Source organism: Vipera berus (genome assembly GCF_964194415.1).
Source record: "Vipera berus genome assembly, chromosome: 1".
NCBI classification, from domain to species: Eukaryota; Metazoa; Chordata; class Lepidosauria; order Squamata; family Viperidae; genus Vipera; species Vipera berus.
Window position 1 is genome coordinate 167378271 of NC_138202.1, and position 24647 is coordinate 167402917.

Genomic DNA, 24647 nt, shown 5'->3' on the forward strand with positions numbered 1-24647 from the left:
ATGTGCTTCTGCTATTAAGGTATGATGCATTTTTATTTATTCGTAAGCATGGCCTTGTTGGATAAATTGTGAACAATATTTCCAGAGTTTTGAACATGAATATTTGCTTGACGTAGCATTCACTGGAACCAGAGATTAGAATGCCAAAAGGCCATGTATGGTGTGATGTAAAAATACAATGTTTTTTATGCTATAGAAGTCAATGGAAGAACTTCCTCAAAGGCAAAATAAGTATCTCCAATACCAGTAGGAAATAAAATAAATTTCCAGTATTTATAGTATTTTATTCTTTCCACATAAGGAAGACTGACTTCTGTGTGTGGCAGTGGAGATCAGAAATAAGGGCTGTTAACCAGACAACTGAATTTGGTCAGCTGAAATTCAGAAAATGGGTTTAGAGTAAAACTTGGTCAGTTTGTAACTTCACAGCTGGAGGGACTTAAATGAAAAATCACCACTGACCTTTGGATCTCTCTAAATCAGACATGTCAAACTCGCGACGTCACGGGACGGTTTTGCCATTGCCGGCAATGTGGTGGGCACGGCTTCTGCATGACGCATCCAGACCATGGGCCAGCAGTTTGAAATCCCCTGCTCTAAATCTACTCTTCCAGGTGTAAATAAATGAAGCCATATGGTGTCGTTCTTCTGAATTTAGTGCCAAACAATATATGTAAAATCTGGTCTAGCATACCAACTGTAATTTGTTAGATTACTCCAGAGGATTCTCCAGTGGTTAGGCAAATGATTGGGATCACCCAGGTTTACATTTTTTTTTTCTTACTAGATCAAAATCCTTATTTTCATGTGCTCTGATAGCCAGAATCAAAAGAATTTCTGCGTTCTGATGTGCTAGTCAAAACTAGCTTAAGAAATGTGACTATCTGAAGTAGAATAGAAAGGGGCATTCACCTGCCCAACCATGTCAAAAATATTTAATATCTTTCCTTAATCATATTATTGTGGCATCCAAAGCATAAAACACTGCAAGACATCATATATCTTAAAGGGGCAGAGGAGGAGGAGGGGGAGAAGAAGGAGGAGGAGGAGGAGGAGGAGGAGGAGAGAACAGCTTTCTGAATCACAATTGGAGGGCACTATATGATATGGTAGGTAGCCAATAAGTACAGATAATAATGAAGGAGGAAGAGTTTCCTTAACTATTAAAGGAGGAGAAAGGTTATTTCTCAATCCTGGTAAAGTGGAAAGGGACGCGGTGGCTCAGTGGGTTAGGATGCTGAGCTTGTTGATCAGAAGATCAGCAGTTTGGCGGGTCAAATTCCGAGTGCCGCATAACAGAGTGAGCGCCTGTTACTCGTCCCAGCTTCTGCCAACCTAGCAGTTCGAAAGCATGTAAAAATGCAAGTAGAAAAATAGGGACCACTACGGTGGGAAGATAACAGCGTTCCGTGCGCCTTTGGTGTCTAGTCATGCCGGCCACATGACCACGGAGATGTCCTCGGACAAACGCTGGCTCTTCAGCTTTGAAACGGAGATGAGCACCGGCCCCTAGAGTTGGAAACGACTAGCATGCATGTGCGGGGGAACCTTTACCTTTATTTTTATTTTTTATTTATTTTAATTCCATTTATATCCCGCCCTTCTCCGAAGACTCAGGGCGGCTTACAAGCTTAGCAGTAGCCTTCATTCTATGTATATGCCTGCTTATTAGGGCTTTCATACACCCCCCAAGCGGCATTATTACAAAGTCAGCTTAATTGCCCCCAACAATCTGGGTCCTCATTTTACCTACCTCGGAAGGATGGAAGGCTGAGTCAACCTTGAGCCTGGTGGGATGCGAACCTGCACTAATTGCAGGCAGCTGGTGTTACTTAATGAGGCATTAGCCCACTGCTCCACCAAGGCTCTTTACCTTTATATGATATGGTAGGTAGCCAATAAGTGCAGATAATAATGAAGGAGGAAGAGTTTCCTTAACTATTAAAGGAGGAGAAAGGATATTTCTCAATCCTGGTAAAGTGGAAAGCATGAAAAGAAAATTCAGATAATCCCACCTTGTTTTTATCTGGCATAAAATGGGGAAGTGTGAAATGCTGACATTAAATATTTTGCTATTCTACTTACCATAATAAAGCATCTTCCTGGAAATCCTTGCTATTTCTGTTTCTTGACCTCAGAGGGCTGACACACTCCCTTAGTGCTGCAAAAAGCTCAGAAAACATTATTTCATAAATACCTAACCTAGAAGAGCCATCAAGCAATCCTTCATTGGCAGAACTCTTGCTTTGTATAGAGGAAGTCCCAAGTTGAATCTCTGGCATCTCCAGATAAAGGCTGGAAAAATCCTGGAGAACCATTTCCAGTCAACTTTGCTAAGACTGGTCTAGGTGGACTCTGAATCCTAAGGTTGCTCCCAGATTCCTAACCTAAGCTTGTGCTCAAATGATTTTAATCATTTGTTAATGCAGGGATTAGTCTAAAATTCTGTGCTTTGCACATGTCTCTGTCCTCCATCCACGTGTTTCTATTTTGTATGTAATGAAAACAAACTAGGGAAACACACTTCCTCACGCAAGTGATGCCCCTTTCTGCCAGTCTCATCTTACACTGCAATCCTCATTTATTGTCTCTCAATGAAAAATGCAACTGGATGAGAGCCAGAATTGTGCCTGACATAATTAATAACACTGTACTGTAGTATTTATTTAAAACAAGCTCTACCACATTCATCTTTCCGAATTGTTTTTCCAGATGATCTAAATAAATACTGTTTGCACCGTTGACACTTGAAGGAAACAAATCAAATGAGAGCCACTTAATTAGATTTCAATACCACAATCAAGAGTGGACATGTTATTAATAGATATATTGCAGTCCAGTTTTAGATGAGTAAAAGGCATGAGCAATATGGCCTGAGGGAAAATCAGACGATGAGTGGGTTAGATTCCCACTTAAGATGCATTAATTGAAATTAGTGTAACTCATTTTTAACAGTTTAAGAATAGCAAAACAGAATAACAGAGTTGGAAGGGACCTTGAAGGTCTTCTATTCCAACTTCCTGCTCAACCAGGAGGCCCTATACCATTTCAGACAAATGGTTGTCCGATCTCTTCTTAAAAAGCTCCAGTTTTAGAGCACCCACAATTTCTGGAGGCAAATTGTTCCACAGATAAATTGTTCTGTCAGGAAATCTCTGCTTAGTTCTGTATTGGTTCTCTCCTTGATTAGTGTCCATCCATTGTTTTTTGTTCTGCCTTCAGGTCCTTTAGAGAATAAGTTGTGACAGGCCCTCAAACTTTCTTTGTGACAGACCCTCAAACATTGGGAAATTGCTATTGGGTCACCCCTAGTCTTTCTTTTCATTAGATTAGACATATCCAATTCCTGCAACCATTTATCATATGTTTTAGCCTCCAATTCCCTAATCATCTTTGTTGCTGTTCACTGCATTCTTTCTAGTGTCTTAACTCTTAAGTAACACCAGCTGCCTGAAATTAGTGCAGGTTCGCATCCCACCAAGCTCAAGGTTGACTCAGCCTTCCATCCTTCCGAGGTAGGTAAAATGAGGACCCAGATTGTTGGGGGCAATAAGCTGACTTTGTAATAATGCCGCTTGTGCCCCCCCCAAAAAGCCCTAATAAGCAAGCATATACATAGAATGAAGGCTACTGCTAAGCTTGTAAGCCGACCTGAGTCTTCGGAGAAGGGCGAGATATAAATGGGATTAAAAAAAAACCTCTGGAAAGAGTTTCATTATTAATATAATATTTACATCAAGATATATATATCAGAAATTAAAAATACATTAAATTGGAATACCTAAATTGGGCTAATACAATAGTCAGAGGTAGTAATAATTGGTTTCAAGAAGTCAGAAATCAACTTTATTAGATAGGGGTATAAATGCTATATAAGGGACGCGGTGGCTCAGTGGGTTAGGACGCTGAGCTTGTCAATCAGAAGGTCAGCACTTTGGCGGGTCGAATCCCGAGTGCCGTGTAACAGAGTGAGCGCCTGTTACTTGTCCCAGCTTCTGCCAACCTAGCAGTTTGAAAGCACGTAAAAATGCAAGTAGAAAAATAGGGACCACTGCAGTGGGAAGGTAACAGCGTTCCGTGCGCCTTTGGCGTCTAGTCATGCCGGCCACATGACCACGGAGATGTCCTCGGACAAGCGCTGGCTCTTGGGCTTTGAAACGGAGATGAGCACCAGCCCCTAGAGTCGGAAACGACTAGCACGCATGTGCGGGGGAACCTTTACCTTTTTACCTTTATAAATGCTATATCTATTTGATCAGCTACATCTGGCGCCTCCAGCTACTTCTTAATTTGTATTTTCCTGCTTGAGAACAATGGTGTAGAGGCAAGGATAAAGGGCAGCCAGTGAATTGGCTTCTGAAAACTTTTCAGGAAATTGGACAAAGACACAGTTAGAAGTAGTATTTGAACAAAGTGTCCCAGCGATGTGTACTCATTTAAAGGGTTTACACAAATTAGTAGAGAAAATGTCTATTTTTCTTTGTCTTTGAGTGACCTCTTCAAGTATTGTTTTCAAATTACCAGCAACGTAAGCATCACCACCTCTACTTCTTTATCGTCAAACTGATTGACTGATATTTTGATCTGACTGTTGTATTGTCCTCTCAAGTTCACTGTGTCCAAGACACTTTAACTTTTCTCCCAAGTTCTCCTCTTCTCATACATTCCACACATCCAATGACAATGCTTTCATCAAACCTATTCAGCAGACACAAAGACCTGGTTTTATCACGGATGCCTCTCTTTCATTTGTTCCCTACTGCCCACTCATATTGTGCCATTTCTCCCTTTAAATAACAACAATGCTCCTTTCTGTCTGGTCCTTCGGCAAAATCTTCCCTTGTACTCCAGCACTCTGCACTTGAATACAACAAGCTCTTTAACTTTTCTTTGTTGTTCCAGTGCAAAACCATCATCTCTGCCTAAAATTCTCATTAATCTGATCATTTGGTACCATTTGTTAGAGAAGCTCAGACTTAGTAGAGGCTTTCATGTATCTTGGTATTTTGTTGTTGTTGTTGTTTGCTTGACATTACTCAGAAAACCTTGGCTCAGAGTTTCCATTTTCTTTTATGTGTTGAAAAAACAGCCAAGCTGATGGAACATCGGCTGTTATCTGTATACCTTTGTGAATGATAAAGTTAAAGAGGGAAGTTATTCCTGTGTACATTTAATTAATGAGGATGCTGTCAAAAAGGAGTAGCAGAATGTTGTGCTATTTAATTAATGGCCACAACCATATTGGGTAAACACATAAGGCCATGGTAGAAAAATACCCAAGATAACAAAATGGATCACACTTCTATTAAGTTGCAAAGTCATAAAATATTAATATTTCTGTTTTTAAGAATCTGCTTTGGGTAGACTTTCAAGACTGCACAGAGGAAGAGGAGAATGATAGTTAATTAAGTTAATTAAGAGTGTTGACAATAAAAGGAAAAAGAAGCTTTAGAAACATTATGCATTATAAAAATAATATACAGGTAGTCCTCAACTTATAACCACAACTGGGACCAGAATTTATGTTGCTTAGCAAGCTGGTTGTTATATGAGTTGTGCCTAATTTTACAACCTTTTCTGTCACAGTTGATAAGCGAATCACTGTAGTTTTGAAGTGAATCACATAGTTATTAAGTAGATCTGGCTTCCGCCATTGACTTTGCTTGTCAGAAGTCTGCTGGGAAGGTTGCAATTGGTGATCACATGACCCTAGGGTTCTGCAACCATCTTAAATACATGCTGGTTGCCAAGCACTCAATTTTTTTTATTGAAAAGTTTTACAATACATTTTTAAGATAAAAAAAGGAAAAAAAAGGAAAAAAACCCTCCTCTCCCTCCCCTCTCCCCAACCCACCCCTACCCACCCCTCCCCCCTCCCCGACTTCCCAGAGCTGAATACAGGGTATAGTATTACAAACATAAGCTAAAATATGCTAACAACCCAAAAGTAAAACATTAAATTCTGTCGCACTTTAACTCTCATCATATTGCTAACAAATAACAAATAACTAATTATACATCATATAAAACCACTACTTATTCAAATGCTAAATAAAACTTTTTAGTCCCATATTTATTCTGAATATATTCAATCCATCTTCTCCATTCCACAATATATCTCTGTTGCGATTGTTCTTTCAAATATGCTGAAATCTTTGCCATTTCCGCCAAGTTAGAAACTTTCAAAGTCCACTCTTCTATAGTCGGCAGTTCCTCCTTCTTCCAATATTGCACTACTAAAAGTCTCGCTGCCGTGATTAGATTCAACATCAATTTAGTGTCTATAACAGTAGTATCTGTAATAATACCCAACAAAAACAACTGCGGAGAAAACTTTATCCTTTTCTTAAATATCTTTTGCATATTCCACCAGATTTTAATCCAAAAAGCTTTGACTTTTTTACAAGTCCACCATATATGAAAATACGTTGCGTCCTCACAACCACACCTCCAGCATTTGGGCTGACAGTTCGGGTACATACTTGCTAGTTTTTTAGGATCTAAATGCCACCTATAAAACATTTTATAAAAATTCTCTCTTAAATTTTGGGCCTGTGTAAATTTTACATTTCTAACCCAAATCTTTTCCCAAGTATCCATTGTTATAACCTCCCGAAAATTCTGGGCCCACTTTATCATACAATCTTTAACAAGTTCCGTTTCTGAGTCAATTTCTATCAATGCGTTATATATACTTCTTATATGTGCTTGACCTTGATCTCGAATTTGTTTTACCAAATTTTCATCGGTTATCGAGAAACCAACTTTCTGATCCTCTTTCCATCTTGCCCATACTGGAACCAAGTTTGTACAATCTTTTCTTCTTTTAAAATATTATATGGCTTTAATTGCCACACATTCTTTTCTAACCTTAAAATTTCCTTATACGTAGTCTCATCATGTTTAAATCCAACGTTTATATTTTCTATTGCATGTTTAGGTATTGTCCAGATTGGTATCTTATAATTTAACTTTGAAATAGTTAAAAAGACTAAATATTTGGGGGTTTATTTGTCAGCTTCAAATGTGAAGTTATATAAGAATAATTATGAACTGTTATGGGCAAAAACACAAAAAGAATTAGATAATTGGAAAAAATTACAATTATCTTTACTGGGAAGAATCGCAGCAGTGAAAATGAATGTTTCGCCAAAGTTTTTATTTTTGTTTCAAATGATACCTATACTTGAAAAGGATTTAAATTTGGAGGAATGGCAAAAAGGCATTAATAAATTTGTTTGGGCAGGGAAAAAGCCACGAGTTAAATTTAAGATAATGCAAGACACGTGCGAAAGAGGTGGTCTTAAAATGCCTAATTTTAAATTATATTATTAGGCTGCTGCTTTATCATCGATAAGTGATTGGTTTAATTTAACACAAGGGAGATTATTAAATCTTGAGGGTTATGACTTGTTATTTGGCTGGCATGCATATCTATTGTATGACAAGAAGGTGGATAATGTGTTTAAGATACATATATTAAGGTATGCTCTGTTGCGAGTTTGGAAAAAATATAGACAAGCACTCAAATTTTGATTCTGGGACCATGAGGATGCTGGAACAATTGTGAGAACCTGAGTTGTGAGTCACTTTTTTCAGTTTGAACAATTACTAAATCATAAGTCATAAGTTGAGAATTATCCATATAACAATTTTCCAGAAAGTTATTCTTGAAAAATACTATTCTTTAAAAGTTTTGACCAAATTATATGCTGGCCCGAAATTTTGTTCTTATGGCTGTGTGGAAAAACTAGGAAAGATACCATCCAATGTGAACTTGTTAAATACACCTTGCATTTTGGTGCAAAATATTAGAAGAAGGGGTTATCTGTTATAGCAGACTAGCCTTGAAATATTTGGCAGACCTTAGTGATGAGAAAATAATATTCCTTGCAAAGGATTTAGGCAGAAGAGAAGTTTACAGAATGCTAGAGATTATTTTTGATGCGCTGCAACAAAATTAAATCATATGACAGTGTTTGCTGAGAAATAAAAATTCTGTGATAAGAGTTTTCAGCTACAACTTTTCAGAAAATTTTCTTTCATGAGTATATTTCTCATATGGTGTGCTGAGTCTAATGAAAATTTTCTGGTCAAACTTAGCCTACTAGAACAATAAGGGTGTTAATGCACTCAGGGAAAGAAAGAAAGAAAGAAAGAAAGAAAGAAAGAAAGAAAGAAAGAAAGAAAGAAAGAAAGAAAGAAAGAAAGAAAGAAAGAAAGAAAGAAAGAAAGAAAGAAAGAAAGAAAGAAAGAAAGAAAGAAAGAAAGAAAGAAAGAAAGAAAGAAAGAAAGAAAGAAAGAAAGAAAGATCCTAAAAATATCTACATATAAACCAAATCATACTTCATTGGCACAGAATTTTGGAAGCTCCAAAATGGACAGAAGAAGAATGAAATAGAAGATCAAGTTATATTTGTTTGAGGTGAGCATAAATATCTTATTGTGTGGGTTAACTGGAGGCTAACTACAGACAGATACTGACTTGATCTATTTTTTTTTTATTTTAATTCCATTTATATCCCGCCCTTCTCCGAAGACTCAGGGCGGCTTACAAACTAGCTATGCAATTATTTAAATTCCTGAAGGAATGGCTTATTTTGCTATGCCCAAGGGATAATTTCTTACATTTTTTATCCATGCCCAGGCTTCCTAAAGTTGGAAGTTGACTTCAGCAATATCTGGGATTCATAGCCTGCACTCCCTGGGCTAATCAGACCTAGAAGACTGATAGAAGCATCACAGATAACTTAATTTGGCTTCCTATCAGTGCTGAAAGTCTACTCCTATTAGAGAGGTGACTTCCAGACTACTAATTTTAGAAAGTATTTGGTTTTGACATAACTGCTAAACCATTCTCTCAGCAATAAGGAGCAAATGGCCTGAAGCTTGTTCAGCTTCATGGTGCAGGACTAGGTAGTAGCATAAAGTTGACTTACCTTCCCTTAAGCCAATTTATTCTTCCTCCAAAATGTTATTCTCCTACAACTACTTCATTAATATCCTGCAGAAATGTCTGGCATGAAGCATGCTTACGATACTCAGCTGACCAATATTGCTAGCTAGGATCTTCTGAGATCATTAAACATATTCTTCAGTTTGAAAAATGTTAACTCCATTGGAGTAACTTAATTCCATCAGAATTGTTGAAGGTATTGGGGCTTAGGGGTCATTGCCAGTATCTTTTTTTTTGTATGCACAGAGAACATCAGGTTTGAGCAGATTGGCATAAATCTTACCATCTCATTGTACCAAAAAGAGGGACAGAGGGACAGTTCAGAAATTACCACCCATTTGCTGAACACAAAAAAAGGTGATGTGCATGTTGCTTGGAAGAAAATGGGAAGAATTAAGTTAGACAGGGTAAAGTGTAAAAGGAGAGGGTTGTGCAATGATGAGGTGAAAGAAGCTGTGGACATCGGTGCTGGTTGGTGGGACAAGTGATGAAATGTGTCTCATAATTACAGTGACTTTATTTTCTAAGGAAAAATAAAGAATAAACCTTTAAAAAGGGGGAAATCTAAACAAGGTTCATAAGGATTACAAAAATAATTTGCTTTAACTTTGTTTTACAAAGAAAAATTCTACAGCAAAATCAAGAAAACACATAAGTAAATTACATTAAATCTAAACAACAGCTTTCTGAAACTAAGTGGGTTAGACAGCATCACCACCAGATGGATTCGTAACTGGCTGACCGGCCGTACTCAGTGTGTGGTCCTCAACAGAACTGCATCTACATGGAGGGAAGTGTGTAGTGGGGTGCCCCAGGGCTCTGTTCTGGGCCTAGTGCTCTTCAACATCTTCATCAATGATTTGGACGAGTAGATAGATGGGGAACTCATCATATCTGCAGACGACACCAAGCTGGCAGGAATAGCCAACACTCTAGAAGATAGGCTTAAGATACAGGAGGATCTGGACAGACTTGAACACTAGGTGCTATCTAACAAAATGAAATTCAATGGTGAAAAAAGTAAAATTCTACATTTAGGCAAGAAAACCAAATGCACAGGTATAGTATAAGTGGTACCTCGGAGTCCTGATGGACAATCACTTAGATATAAGCCAGCAGTGCACTGCAACGGCCAGAAAAGCCAACACAGTGCTAGGCTGCATTAACAAAGGGATAGAATCAAGATCACGTGAAGCATTAATACCACTTTACAATGCCTTGGTAAGGCCACATTTGGAATACTGCATCCAGTTTTGGTCACCACAATGTAAAAAATATGTTCAGACTCTAGAAAGAGTGCAGAGAAGAGCAACAAAGATGATTAGAGGTCTGGAGGCTAAAACATATGAGGAACGGTTGCTGGAATTGGGTATGTCAAGTTTAATGAAGAGAAGGATGAAGGGGGACATGACAGCAGTGCTCCAATATCTCAGGGGTTGCCACAAAGAAGAAGGAGTCAAGCTATTTTCCAAAGCGCCTGAGGGAAGGACAAGAAACAATGGATGGAAACTAACCAAAGAGAGAAGGAACCTAGAACTAAGGAGAAACTTCCTGACAATTAGAACAATTAACCAGTGGAACAACCTGCCTCAAGAAATGGTGAATGCTCCAACACTGGAAGTTTTTAAGAAGAGACTGGACAGCCATTTGTCTGAAATGGTATAGGGTTTCCTGCCCGAGCAGGGGGTTGAACTAGATGACCTCCAAGGTCTCTTCCAACTCCATTATTATTATTATTATTATTATTATTATTATTATTATTATTATTATTATTATTATTATTATTATTATTATTATTATTATTATTATTATTATTATCCTTTAAGGGCAGGAGACCGTAATAAAGGACATGGGGTGATTATAATCGTGATGCTCCTTAAGTAAACTCTGCACCTTACAGTACATACTTGCATGCAGTGCCATGCTATCAGGACAAAAGAATGAGGATTGTATAATGACATCACAACACACAGTTTATTATTTTGCCAATATGCTTATGCATGACAGCCTAACAGGAAGGTTTGGAGATAATGAATGTAAAAACATTGTTCCTGGGGGAAAAATGCAGATGAGAGATATATAGTATACTCTCTAATGCCTACAGAGAGAAATATAGTTGCTGAGTATGCCATCAAAGAGCACAAGAAATAATTACCGGTAAAAGATTAAATGAGGCTAAGATGGTGCAGAGCAATTTTTTATGAAAATTTTAAAAAATATTTCTGAAGGGGTTGAAGAAGGCTAAATCAGGATGAATGAAATTAAAAAGGAGAATGATGATTTGGGATGGAATTGCAGCTTTTGAAAAAAATTTGTAGTGAAATATAACCAAAAAATGTATCTGTCATTGTACAAAAAAGTATATACTTTTCAGTGAATATAAAACTGGAGGAAGAAGAATTCACTTATCAATATAAGTATAATTTGATATTTAAACTTAGTATTTAAACCATATCATATAGAAACTTACTGTTCCCTTTTCTCATATCTTGAATCCATCACCCAACCTTTTAAAAAAATATCACAGGTCATCCTGGAGTTACAGCAGTTCATTTAGTGACCATTCTAAGTTACAACAGCACTGAAAAAAGTGAATTATGACCGTTTTTCACACTTACGACCATTGCAGCATCCCCATGGTCACATAATCAAAATTTGGCTGCTTGGCAACTGACACATATTTTATGATGGTTGCAATATCCATGAGGAAGCCAAATTCACTTAACAACCACTTTACTAACTTGGTTGTGATTTGCTTAACAACTGTGGCAAGAAAGATTGTAAAAATGTGGCAAAATTCGCTTAACAAATGTATCGCTTAGCAACAGAAATTTTGGACTCAGATGAGGTTGTATATGAAGGACTACCTGTATTTAATTATGAAATAACATTTCTGATGAATACTTCTAACTTTATTCTTAAAGCTCAGAAGTATATGGAATGAGGAACTGAAATGAGCAAAGCTGGAAGGAAAATTTTAAGAGATTTGTAAGGGAAAGATACTGAGATATTGAATCATGACACTGGAACAAATGTTGTCCAAATATATTAAGAACAAAAATAATGAAAAAGAAGTTATAAACATTATGGGAATGTTGAAAGTAAGCAAGAAATAGTATAACTGAACAAAAGGTAAAATAAAGATTCAATTTGCTTATGGAGAGTGTTAATGATTTGTTCAATGTGTGTGAAGACTGCATGTGTTCATCATGAGTGAAGAATATATTGCTTGACAGAGTTCTAATTGAAAAGTGACAGTGAAAAGAAAATGTGAGAGGTGAAATGGTTTTATGTCAGGCAATCCAAATTTTTGCTCTTCAGGAGGTCACTAAGAAATGCATGAATTTAAGAATAAATATTTTTCATGGTGTTTTTTTATCTAGAGAGCGTTTATGAATAAAAATAGGCTTTAATATTGGAATGTTTTACATGAATGTGGAACTGAAAGTTGTTTGCTGAATCTGAAAATATTTTGTATAATGGGAATAAAGAATAAATGGAAATAAATGAATGCTTACTAGATGGTTCACCAGTGAGCAAGAATTGCGATAAGGATATGTGGTATCTCCTTAGTTGTTAAATGTATTTGTGAATGATCTTGGCTGAAGCCATGAATGTATGCAGGGCTTTTTTTCTCATAGAACGCTCAGAACAGAGTTCTGGCACCTTTTTTGGATGGAACCTTGTAGGGTAGGCAAGGCGGGTTGTATGACATGTGTGAGTTCCGGCACCTTTTTCTTTTACAAAAAAAGCACTGAATGTATGTGTATTTTATATATGCAGATTGTTAGGCATATGGTGTTAGCCTACAATGTTGGGTTGAAAATATATTAACCATGATGTTATGTCTTTAAGATGTTAATTGGCCAATGGGTGTGTAAGTGTTCTCATGGCCATAAGAGGGAGCTAGTAACGTAGCTTCTCTCTCTCTCTGAATTCACTGCTCTCTACTATTACTGTTTTTGCTCTGTACAACTGTGTATTGACCTCTGGACCAGTAAGAAGACTTTGTATTTTGGATTACTCCTTGGACTGTTGCTATTGTGTATGACCTGGACTGTTTATTTTTGACTGTGCATTTTTTGTTCTTACACCACCTCAAAAGTAAACTACTTTTTGCTTTTACAACTCAGTGTACTCTTGTGTTTACTGTGTGACTCTTACTGCTCTCAGTACCCTTCCTTGTCTGTGCAACTCTTTGGTAGCACAAGGAGATCTCTGCACAACAAATTCCTTAACACAGATGATCCCTTGTTATGGCTCCCACACTATGGAACAGCTTCCCCTACCCCATTCCCAGAGATAAGGATGGCACACACACACAACCTCCTGGGTTTCTGGAAAACTCTGAAAATCTCTCTCTATGGTCCCAGGCCTTGGGCTGAAGTTTATTATTATTAGTTCAATGGTTCCCTGTTTTGTTTTGTTGATTTTGTTGTTTATTCAAGCATTTTAGTCTGGGTTATTTGTTTGATATTTTTATTTTTTTAATATTGTATGTTGCTCAGAGACCACTGGAGTTCAGTGGCCAATAAATTTTAAACAAACAAACAAACAAACAAATGTTCTTTGGCTAAGAACCTGAAATGATTTCCAGCAACTGTTAGATAAATTGAATGATAAAATGCCAAATCTCTAGCTGAAAACTGATGTAATCAAAGACCAAAGTAGTTGCCAGCATCAAGTTCCCTTCGTCCAGTGCACTCACACAGGGAGGGCCTTCTCAGGGTGCCGCTGGTAAAAGATTGCCGGCGGATAACACCCAGGGGGAGGGCCTTCTCTGTGGGTGCGCCTGCCCTCTGGAACCAGCCGCCTGTGGAGCTTAGGACTGTCCCCGACCTTCGTTCATTCCGCCGGGACCTGAAGACCTGGCTCTTTGAGCTCTCCGGCCCAGGCTGAGAATTTTTAACTGGGGTTAGGGATAATTTAATCTTTTTAATTGTTTTTTAACTTTTGTATTTTGTATTGGTTTGGTTTTTAAATACCCTGTAAACCGCCCTGAGTCCTTCGGGAAAGGGCGGTATATAAATCTAATAAAATAAAATAAATAAATAAAATAGTTGCATTTGACAGGGAAAAATTGAGTGAATGATTTCAAGTTATAGCTAAATAGTAAAAACCTAGAGGAAGCAGGTGGCTTCAAAAATGGGGAAATAGATGGGAACAAAATGTAAGATGTGCAATTGCAGGTAGAAAGATAAAGGACAGTAGTATGTAGCTTTTGAGGAATGCATGTTTGTTGAGAGAAGAGAAAATGAAATGTGTTGAGCTCTTTTGCTCGTTTGATGAGAATGGATAAGGATCAGTTGCAAAACCAATATGCAAAGGAAGAATGCTTGGGTTGAGGGGAAGAGGCAAACCAAGACAGTCACACCTACATGGAATTTATGAGATAATTCTAAGGAACAAAAAGCAGTGTATGAAGTGATGGGTGGACCTGGTGATGGCAAGGATGATTGGTAAGATTAGAAATGTATAGAGAAACATAATGAAGGATGTTGTGCAAACTAGTTTTAGCTCTCTTTTCGTCATCTCAGCGTTTAACTTTTTTGATTGACTATTTTTACTGATTTTTTTTCTCATGCTTAACACGTTGCTTACCCCACAAGATAAAACAGCACGATAGGTATGTATTTAATTACTATATTTCCACATCTCTGACTCCTCTGTAGCATGCTTAACTTGCGACACCTAAAAGTCTTAACAGTTTCCTGCAATGCAACAAATACTATTTCTCAAGGCCAAAACCTCTGAAATAATAATGGGTCAGGACTGCCATCTGCTGGTAAGTGGGGCGGTTTTCAGGAAGATAATCTAATGAAGAAGACATAACTTTTGGATAAACTGGGAAAATAATGCTTGAGATCCTTTAGAATAAGCATATCAAACTGATGGCCCACGGGCCAGATGCGTCACGCTGAAACTGTGCCCACCCCATTGCCGGCAATGGGGAAAAAGTCACGATAGGTTGCGAGACGTCACGTGACGTCGCGAGTTTGACATGCCTGCCTTAGAATACTATTCTTTTCATAATCTTTATATGATTTATTTAATCATACTTTTTGTTATAAGAGTAATCTCTATTATGTTTAAAGTGGGGGTTTTTTGGACCAAATACATCCATGCATATCTGTAGACTGCATAAATATCACAGTAAGTTTAATCATTATGAAAACATTTCTTTTTATGGATTGATTATATCCAGAACAAATATGGGACTAAAAAGTTTCACCTAGCATTTGAATAAGTTTTCTTTTCTTTTTTTTTCTTTTTTATGTAATATTAGTATTGCTTGTAGTCATTCCATATGAGCTAGAGTGCGATAGACTTAATAGTTTATTGTTGTTAGCATATGGATGTTTATGATTGTTCTTTGTTTTTATACCTTGTACTTAGCTCTGGGAAGTCGGGGGGGGAGGGGGAATGGGGGGAGGGATAGGGAGGGTTAGGTAGGGGGGGGTGGAGGGAGGGGGGATTGTTAAAGATAAAATGTATTGTAAAACCTTTCAATAAAAAACATTTCTTTTTATTAATAAGGGAGAAAGACTATGTTTTTTTTAAAAAAAACTTTGTTAAATCTTATGCCCTAAAAACAGCAGTACAAATTAGCTTATACTGTATTTAATTCCTAGAGAAAAAGACAAGTCTATGATTAATATAGAAAGTTTTAATAATATGCAGACCCCACCTGTGCTGTGCAGATCAGTCATGCAGAGCTTATGAAAATTCTTACACCTCACTGGCAGTTTTAAACTAACTAATAGTAACACGTAACACGCAACCTATTTATAGTAAATGCATTCCCTCCCTGGTGCTATTATTGATGTTTCTTGTCAGTTGAAGAATTCCCTCCTCTTAGGAATCTTATCCCGTAAATATACAGATAGTCTTCGACTTACAACAGTTCATTTAGTGACTGTTCAAAGCTGCAACAGCACTGAAAAAAGTGACTTACGACCATTTTTCACAGTTACGACCTTTGCAGCATCCCCATGATCATGTGATCAAAATTCAGATGCTTGGCAACTGGTTCGTATTTATGACCGTCTCCGTATCTCAAGGTCACGTGATCCCCTTTTGCGACCTTCTGACAAACATTGAAGAAGCCAGATCCACTTAACAACCGGATTACTAATTTATCAACTGCAGTGATTCACTTAACCACTGTGGCAAGAAAGGTCGTAAAATGGGGCAAAATTCACTTAACACATGTCTCGCTTAACAACATAAATTTTGGGCTCAATTGTGGTTGCAAATAGAGGACTACCTGTATTTGTGTTCACCGTGGACATGTCCAACCACACAACTGCCTATCAAATAAACAAAGCCAAAGAGAAATAGTTGCTATTAGATCTAACACATCCTTTGGGTTTTCACTTGGTGACACTCACATATCAGAAATTATTTGTGGAGTGTGATCTTACCATTTTCGAGGTGGGCAGCTGCTGCACCCCTCTGAAACACAATGTGGGGATGGGCCTGAAAACAGCAGTTTGAACTTGTGCAAGGCTCATGACACCAGGGTTCACAAAACACAACTGTCACTTTCCATAATTGCCAAACAGCTTTCAAGAGTAGGTGCGTGGGAAGCTTCAGGGTGGCTTCTTGAAGTAATCCAAATGAAACCCATTGTGCATGGTTGACAATGGCCACGAAACTGCTACTAAACTTCAATGGTCACCAGTATATAAAATCTAATAATAAATAATTTTAAAGTGTTCTACAAGGGACGCAGTGGCTCAGTGGGTTAGGATGCTGAGCTTGTCAATCAGAAGGTCGGCAGTTTGGCGGGTTGAATCCCAAGTGCCGCGTAACAGAGTGAGCGCCTGTTACTCGTCCCAGCTTCTGCCCACCTAGCAGTTCGAAAGCACGTAAAAATGCAAGTAGAAAAATAGGGACCACTACGGTGGGAAGGTAACAGCGTTCCGTGCGCCTTTGGCGTCTAGTCATGCTGGCCACATGACCATGGAGATGTCCTCGGACAAGCGCTAGCTCTTCGGCTTTGAAACAGAGATGAGCACCGGCCCCTAGAGTTGGAAACGACTAGCATGCATGTGTGGGGGAACCTTTACCTTTTACCTAAAAGTGTTCTAGGGTCCAAAGCTGAGATCAGCTACTCAGTGTTCTTATATATATACATTACCTACATTAACTGTGCACAGTGACTTACTGATTACATAAAATTATTAGGGTCAGTCACACAGTCAGACAGATGTTTAAACTGGATTTGGCACTTTTATCTATTAATCGAGTCCTTCCCAAGCACCTAGTAGATATTGTAGTTTGACGTTGTTAAATGTATTGTGGTAGAATGTAAGCTCCAAGTAAAGCTGCCTTTTGCAATTGACTGAGGATGATTCTGTCAATGCTGATTGTGTTTAAGTGCTGCTCCAGATGTTTTTGGATTCCTCCCAAGGCACCTATTACTATTGGTACTGTATTTGTTTCTACTTCTCTTTGCGGATCTTGGTATTTTGTTACTTTCTTGGATTCTTTCTCTTCTATTTTGCTGTGTCCAGCTACTGCCACATCCACTATCCTGACTTTTTTTTTTAATCTTCTTATTATGATGTGGCCGGGATGTGTTTGTTTGAGTCTTAAAGTCCCGGAGAACTTTAGCTTCTTCATTTTCTATTATTTTGTCTAGTTTGAGGTATCACCAGTTCTTGCTTGCAGGCAAATGGTATTTCTTGCAGATATTACAATGCACTATTGTAGCTACTTTGCCATGCCACTGTTTGTAATCAGTTTATATTTTATTTATATTTATTTATCAGTTTGATTTTATTTTGTTGACTAATGACTTTTTTTCTAGGATTAAGTTTGTGTGATCTTCTTGTAGACACTGATTCGATGGTCGACTGTCATCTGCTTTGTCTGTTATTATTTTAATGTACTAGTCACGTAATATCTTGCCATATCTCTTTTTCTACTCTTAGTTTGATCTCTCCAGTATTCAGTAAACCTTCATGGTTCATTAGCTTCAGTGCATCATCTTCAGTATTCTTCAGACTTCTTCCAATGTCCTTTTTTCTTCTTCAACTGTCTGATGTATTTGCAACATTCCATGCTCACCTATGCTCCTTGGTAAGTAGAGTCTGTCAACATCGCTGCGAGGATAAAGGACATGATTCATTGTCATTATTTTTCTGGGTCTCCCTATGCAGGGTCTTTAGTGCTGTTTGAGTCCAGCCTGCTCTTCCAGCTGTGTATCTGATACCTGGAATTGGCTAAGTCAGACATGTCAAACACAAGGCCCGGGGGCCAGATCCGGCCCGTGAAGTGGTTTCATGCGGCCCGTGAAGCCATCCTGGAAACAGGGAGGGAATGGCCCCCACTGCCTTGGCCCTGGCCCAGAGACCCTCCTTCTGCCAGAGACCCTCAGATCTGTCCCACTCCTGCCCAGGCCCCCATAGGCACCCTTGATGCGAACGATGTAGAGCTGGCCATGCCCACCCAGTAGGCCATACCCACTCTAGCCACACCCACCCAGTAGGCCACGCCCACCCAGGCCATACCCACCCGGCCCCCTGAGGGTAACTGCAATGCTGATGCGGCCCTCAATGAAATTGAGTTTGACACCCCTGGGCTAAGTGTTGATTGCTTAGATCAGACAGGTCAAACTCGCAATGTCATGTGAAGTCGCGTAATGTATCGGAGCTTTTTCACCATTGCCAGCAATGCAGTGGGCATGGTTTCCCAGTGACATGTCCGGCCCATGGGCCGGCAGTTTGACACCCCTGGCTCAGATGGTGTTTCCCCCACTGACTTTGGATTTTAAGATCTTCTTCACTGTCATGATTTATTCACTTCTAATTTTCTTCTTTCTTCTTTCTGCTTGATGTTGTCAGCTAGAGGGATGCCCATTTTTCACCAAATATCAAGGAACTTCAAAAATCTACTGGGGTTGTTGTTGACCCAGGTGCCGACTGATCGGGTATGGGTTTCTGTAAATTACAATTCACTATATTATTTATGGTGGAGACGCTCTTCGTCTGGCTTCTCTGATGAGATCTGTCTTGTATGGTTGTATCTCTGGTATATTTTCCATCTTCCTCAGAGCACACAAGCACCACAACCATGTCCAAATAGTGCATTTTTATTATTAATGCTAAGCAATGAAGCCAGATACCCAGCTTCTAGATATTTTTAAGGAAAATCAATAGGCTAACTGGCTCCAAGTAGAACATGGCCACAGTGCAAAATAGATTTTTAAAATGATAACTTAGGCTATGTTTTCAATTGTAAATAATTAGGCATAAGTAATACCTCAAATGCAGATTTCAGGGACACGGTATAGGCAGCCAATAGGAATCAACAAGGTACTTGTTACGTTTATTTGCTTGCTTAAATGAGAACTGAGCTGTAGCACAGAAAAAGCAATTACAGTAATGAGCTTTTCCATTTCAGTACCAATTACCTTAAAAGTTCACAGTTCATCTCAAATTTTATCAATCACTTCATGGAGAGATCGATTCAAAAATGATTCCTCTTTTAGATGCTTATTTTCTTTTCCATTACATACAATCTGCTTCCATATGGTATTTCCAGTTTTTTTATCATTCACTTGCCCGGTTACGTGCTTGCATCTGTTGACCTTGGGAGATTCCCAGAAGCTAAGCATAATTATCCCTGGTTATTACTTGGATGGGAGAGGACCAAAAAATTCCTGTGCTGCAGGCTATATTGGTAGATTAGGGGGAAATGTCCCAGAAAGACAGTGGCTTGCACATTATAGCAGGTTTTCATGAAATCGTAGGAGTCAGTCTCAACTCTAGTTAGTCTTGACCTTTTGGTCAAGAAGAATAATGTGAAAACATGGATTTTACCCCAAGCACTAGAGCCAGAATGTCAGGGGACCCAATATCTCTCTGTGTGTATCTTCGGAAAATGTTATGTGGTGCCCGCACTTCTTACTTGTTTTAAATTTGAACTACCTTGTTTTAATGAATTCTGGATTTTCATATTGTCTTTGTATGTATTATTCTAATGGAAGTTATTTTATTATTCATTCACTTAAGTTATTGCAAAAAAAAATAATCCAGATGATATTACAACTAAGCCAACGTGTTTTCTGTATTACCCAACTTTACTTTTAGGGTTGCCCTTTCTCTTCCGTGTATAGGCATCCATCCAGCTGAAATGTTAGCTTATCCATGTTGGTTGACCATAGTGGTTTTGCAACAGGTAGGGCAGGAAGGATATTTATTTATTTATTTATTTATTTATTTATTTATTTATTTATTTATTTATTTATTTATTTATTTATTTGATTGATTGATTGATTTATATACCGCCCTTCTCCTGAAGGACTCAGGGCGGTGTACAAGGCAATAAAAATAAGAATACAGGATACAAGATTTAAAGTTAAATGATTGTGCCCAATGTTGTAGGTTAGTTAAAATAATGTTAAAACCCAAACCCATCAGGCCAGGCCAGCTTGTTCGAACAGATAAGTTTTTAGATCACGCCGGAAGGAGCGAAGGTCGGGGGCCATCCGGAGTTCAGCCGGTAAGCGGTTCCAAAGGATTGGTGCACCCACCGAGAATGCTCTCCCCCTGGGGGTCACCAGCCGACATTCTCTGACCGGTGGTACCCTGAGGAGGCCCTCTCTGTGGGAACGTACAGGACGGAGGGAAGTTTATGCCGGCAGTAGGTGCTCCCGTAGGTAATCCGGACCCATGCCATGTAGGGCTTTGTATGTCATCACCAGCACCTTGAATTGATATGGTGTGATCTCCACAGCTTTGTCTTGCTCTATCACCTGCTATTTATTTCCTTGCTGCACAGCCATTATCGTGCATTGCCTCCATAAACGCTGTTTTGTTTGTTTCCTTTCATTTATTTTAAACTCTCATTTCATCTTTGCACAAATGTGATTTCAAAACAAAAAAATGCAAAACATGGTTTTGCTCCGGTTCAAGTATAGGAATAAAATAAATGACAAGCAAATTGGGAAGGTGGATAGTTATGGCCGCCTGGAGAAATTGTGCAATTAAAGGTCTGATTTCATTAATGCTGGTGACTGGAAGGAAAAGAGTTCAAGAAATGATTAATAAAAGAGCCATGCACAGGGATGTCAATAGCTCATAAAAAAAAGAGCTGCTTTAAACTCTAAACAGCCTGCAGAACCTTCATAAACTAAGGGCAGGGACTGCAAGCACATTTTCTAGAATAAAGTGGAAATTATTTAGGAAGAAACCGATGTAGGCTCTTGGCAAGCTCTGCTACAATGCTAACAGGAACACTAACATCGTGTTCTGTGTAGAATAGTAAGCATTCATTCCATGTTCAATCAACTTCAGGACTGCAAGCCCTTTGCCCCTCTAAAGTAACGTTACACTAAAACCTCACTCTAGTTTCTTTTTTCTGCACTCATAGATTTCATTTTTGTACCTTGTTCTCACATAGCTTTGGGATTTTTAGGGCTTTTTTCTGCATTTATTTTCATGTTATAAAATGGTGGAGAAGCTTGAGGTTTTGTTATGTTTTACTGTTGTGTATGTATTCTCTTGGGTTTGCATAGAAGGCTTTGAAGGCTGTTGCAGACTACTGGATGGTGATCACATACTGAAAACATAAGATTTTCACATCAGCCGCTATTTCACCAAAAGTGAAGTCCAACATTTGACATATAAGAGTCCAAAAAAATATATCCTCTTTGGGGCGTGAAGGAAAGGAAAGCAAGTTTTCCTCAAACCAAACAGACCGGGAACGATGACAGGAAAACACATAAGGAATGTTTAAGATGGTACTATTCTAAAAGGTCAGAGTGTAAAAATGAGCATAATAACCCAGGAAATTAAAAATGAAATGTACATTCTAAATCATGGTGATGGTGCACATGAGATAAACATGGAAATCTGCCCAAGCATAGCAATGTTACAGACTAGAAATGAACAAAAAGAAAAGGCTGCTATGAAAGTTACAATTGGTGTTTTTAAAATAAGGCACATTAATGTAACCCAGGGGTGTCAAACTCAATTTCATTGAGGGCCGCATCAGCATTGCGGTTGCCCTCAGGGGGCCGGGTGGGTATGGCCAGGGTGGGCGTGGCCTACTGGGTGGGCGTGGCTAGAGTGTGTATGGCCTACTGGGTGAGCATGGCCAGCTCTACATCATTCGCATCAAGGGTGCCTATGGGGGCCTGGGCAGGAGTGGGACAGATCTGAGGGTCTCTGGCAGAAGGAGGGTCTCTGGGCCAGGGCCAAGGCAGTGGGGGCCGTTCCCTCACTGTTTCCAGGATGGCTTCGTGAGCCACATGAAACCATTTTGTGGGCCGCATCTGGCCCCCGGGCCTTGTGTTTGACATGTCTGATGTAATCGAATGAATCGTTTTAAAGCAGAACACTGGTGATTACTCTTACCCATTTGAATCATAAAGACTTGGATTTTAGTAGGAAAAAGCTGAGATAGGAGCTATGAATTTCCCTTTAATATCTAAGATGCAAAGTTAAGGATGTCCAGTGACATCGCGCAACGTATTGGGACTTTTTCCCCATTGCCGGCAATGGGGTAGGCGTGGTTTCGGCATAACGCATCTGGCCCCAGGCCAGCAGTTTGACATGCCTGATCTACAAAGAGATTTTTTTTTTAAAGTGATCATATCCTTTTGGTTTAAATTAACTTCATTTCCACTTCATAAAAATGCTATATATTCATTTAATGATCAATCAGGTGTGTATATTCTTTGGCCATATTTCACAACAAGTTACTTTGAAAAGTCATCCACTGTATCAAAATTTTTAAAGAATCTTAATTAAGAGACAGAGAAGGGGTATCTTAGAGGAACAAGTATTAACATTTTCATTCTTTATCATGATGTAAGCAATCCAAGCTTAATTCCAAAAATTATAAATTATTTCATATCTGCTTTAAAAGCCAAAACCAGACATGATCTTTATCTGTAAAGAGTTTGGAATGCACAGATCCCATATAAACATGGATGGACTTAGCATGAAGTGATGGTGTGTTGGAGATGCTGTATGACTATGAGACATGTAAGCTTGGTATATTCTCCCTATTAATCTATCCAATGCATGATGGTTGAGAAATTAAATGGGGAAGAGCTGATCACATTTGACCCATTGACCAGAGGCATGGTTCCATCTGGTTCATAGAATTAAGATATTTTGCCTCCTTGGACTATTATAGTAAATGCTGTTCTGCCACCAGCAGTGAAACAAGAGAAACAAGGCCAATTGGGCTCTTTAGTTGGAACTAATTACAGGTTACTTTATACCTACAAATGCATAATTAGCATTCCCTTTCTGGTAAACAACATGTGCAGAGTAGAAATAGCAAACGAAATGGGGAAAAATATGAAAGGAATGAGATTAAAATACAGCTAAATCAAGTTTTGAATATACCTCTAAATACCCTTTTTGTCACTGCAAACCAACCTCTTTACTATCATTTCCATGTAATGATTCATATAGAGGCTATAACTCCACAGATCTATTACGACCTAAGATTCCTCTAGTAAGAACAGATAGTTCATGCTTACTACCCACATATCTTTAATATCTTTTCCAAACTCTAAGATTTGTTTCTTCTCATCTTTTCAGAGTGACCTCTCCCCTATCATCCAATTCCAATATCCTAGCAAGCTTTACTTTCTCTGCCAAGAAGCCTCTTATCTCATACTGTAGCCTGAGCTGTCAGTAGCATCACTGTTCACTCTCTCTCCCAACAGTCCCAGCCTTCTATTTCTACAACTACAAGATTTTGTGCTTTTTTTGTGCATAATAGAAAGTGCTCAACAACACTGTGGATTGATCATCAGAAAGGGGTGCTCAGTTCATTTCCCATATAGGTCTGAAAGCCTGTCTGATGATGCTTATATTATCAATTAAAAGTAGAGCAATGTAGGTGGCTCCCAAAAGCCTTTCTATGTTTCCCAATGGTCTCCTAATTTTTAATTAGGAGATAGGTACAACCTTCTGCCACAAGTTCAATTGTAAAGAAAGAAACTTGTGATTAAACTTGTGGTAAAGCAAATATGTTGGAATTAAGATTGCCAGAAGAAATATCAACAACCTAAGATATGCAGATGATACCACTCTAATGGCAGAAAGTGAAGAAAAACTAAAGAGCCTCTTGTTGCGGGTGAAGAAGGAGAGTGCAAAACTTGGGTTGAAACTTAACATTAAGAAAACCAAGATCATGGCATCCGGCCCTTTCAATTCCTGGCAAATAGATGGGGGAGAAATGGAGGTAGTGACAGATTTTATTTTCCTGGGCTCCAAGATCACTGCAGATGGGGACTGTAGCCAAGAAATTAAAAGACGCTTGCTCCTGGGGAGGAAAGCCATGGCAAATCTAGACAGCACACTAAAAAGCAGAGACATCACCCTGTCAACAAAAGTGTGTATAGTCAAGGCTATGGTCTTCCCATTTGCAATGTATGGCAGTGAAAGTTGGACCATAAAAAAGGCTGAGCGCCAAAGAATTGAGGCCTTTGAACTATGGTGCTGGAGAAGACTCCTGCGAGTCCCTTGGACTGCAAGGCGATCAAACCGGTCAGTCCTAGAGGAGATCAACCCTGACTGCTCTTTAGAAGGCCAGATCCTGAAGCTAAAACTCAAATACTTTGGCCACCTAATGAGAAGGAAGGACTCACTGGAGAAGAGCCTAATGCTGGGAAAGATTGAGGGCAATAGAAGAAGGGGACGACAGAGAATGAGGTGGC